This window comes from Bison bison, unplaced genomic scaffold (genome assembly GCF_000754665.1).
Source record: "Bison bison bison isolate TAMUID 2011002044 unplaced genomic scaffold, Bison_UMD1.0 scf7180017864518, whole genome shotgun sequence".
NCBI lineage: Eukaryota > Metazoa > Chordata > Mammalia > Artiodactyla > Bovidae > Bison > Bison bison.
Genome location: NW_011495071.1, coordinates 8,049,293 through 8,050,829, shown reverse-complemented (window position 1 = coordinate 8,050,829; position 1,537 = coordinate 8,049,293). Strand labels below are relative to the sequence as shown.

The window sequence follows — 1,537 nt, the reverse complement described above, 5'->3', positions numbered from 1 at the left end:
TGCCCCCCCTTCCTGCGAGCAGGGCGGGGCTGCCAAGGCCCTAGAAAAGAAGCCAGGAGGTCCTGGGGCCAGCTCTGCCACTGACTGCTGCTGCACCACCTTCCCCAAATCGCCTGGCCTTGGTTCTGCCTCCTCTAAAGGAAGAGGGCTCTTCTGGCTCTAACATTTTATGACTTAGGTCACAACAGTGCCGGGCACTTTTAGGTTCCTCCCTGTCTTGGTTTCCCCAACCTCCTTGACCTCTCCATCAGAAAGGGCAGGCGTGCATTCTACAAAGAGCAGCGGGGTGTGCATTCTACAAAGAGCAGCGGGGTGTGCTAGGGAGCGGTCCAGAAGTTCCAGGGGGTCAACATGCAGCCGAGACCCAGGAAAACACACACACACACACAGCCTCCAGGGCTGGGTGACGGTGTGTGCGGCAGCACTCTATCCAATCAGAGGCAAGGGAGGGGCCTGGCCCTGAAGGCCAGTTCCTGGAAGCCAGGCTGGCCAGCAACTAGATGCAGCTCAGGGCCTCCAATTAGACCTTTAAGCCACACCAGCAGGAGCCTACTTTTGCCCTGCCCCAGCCCTCGTCAACCAACCACGAGTCTCTGGAACCACTGCCCCAAACAGCTGAGGGAGTGGCATGACAATCTAAGGTAGGGTAGAGCCACCCAGGGAGTGGACTGGGAACCCAGGCTTCTGAGCCCCCAAGGGCCTAGTATACAGGACACAGAGGAGAAGGGAAAGCCTCTGCAAGCCTGAGTCTGGTCCAAAATTATGGGGGCTGTGTGGGACCAAGGCAGAGGAGTTGCCATGGATACTGGTGATCCCAGTGACCACCCATCTTTCCTCATATCCCCAGGCAATCCATTGAAACCACTGATGCCAGCCCACTAGATGTCCCTGACACACGTGTCCACCTGTCCCAGTACCACGATGACCCCTGTCACCCAACAGCCATCTGAATGCCTGTGCAAAGTCTGGGGTGGCAGGCCTATGGGCAGCCTCCTGGTCTGCACCCCACCCCCAAGGCAGCTGGGCTGACGTGGGGGCTGTGCTGGTTCCCTGGGACAATCACCGACTCTCCTCTAGGGATCAATAATTCACACACAAAGTGCAGCTGCTCCACTGAGTCATCAGTTGGCATGGCATGGCATGGCCTGGGGGTGGGGCAGAGCCCAAAGACAAGATCACAAGCAGGTGGGAGCCCCCCCCGCCTCCCAGAGCTCACAACATCTCAGTCTGATGCTTCCTTCTGCACCCTCAGGCAGCCCTCAAGGGTGAGGATCCCTGGTGGTAACATAAGAGGGTCAGGGTCCCAGATACCGAGGTGACACCGTCCAGGGCAGTTGGACACAGGCTGGCAGAGCACCCCCCCATCCCTCAGGCACATGATTCTCCCCAGTTCCAGCCAAGCAGCACTTCTTGGATCTCTCCCCGTGGCCAGACTGCCTGGCACTCTCCCCCAGCGGCCCATGGCAGGTGGCAGCAAGCCCAGATCATGGGTATCGTCCCGCCCTGACACTACAAGTGTGGCTGGAGTGGGCAAGGG

General features: G+C 59.1%; 1 protein-coding gene across 1 annotated transcript in view; it reads right to left on the bottom strand.

Moving 5' to 3' along the window:
- PHLDB1 (pleckstrin homology-like domain, family B, member 1) overlaps positions 1 to 1,537 on the bottom strand; it is a 49,807-nt gene that overhangs the window by 32,042 nt on the left and 16,228 nt on the right.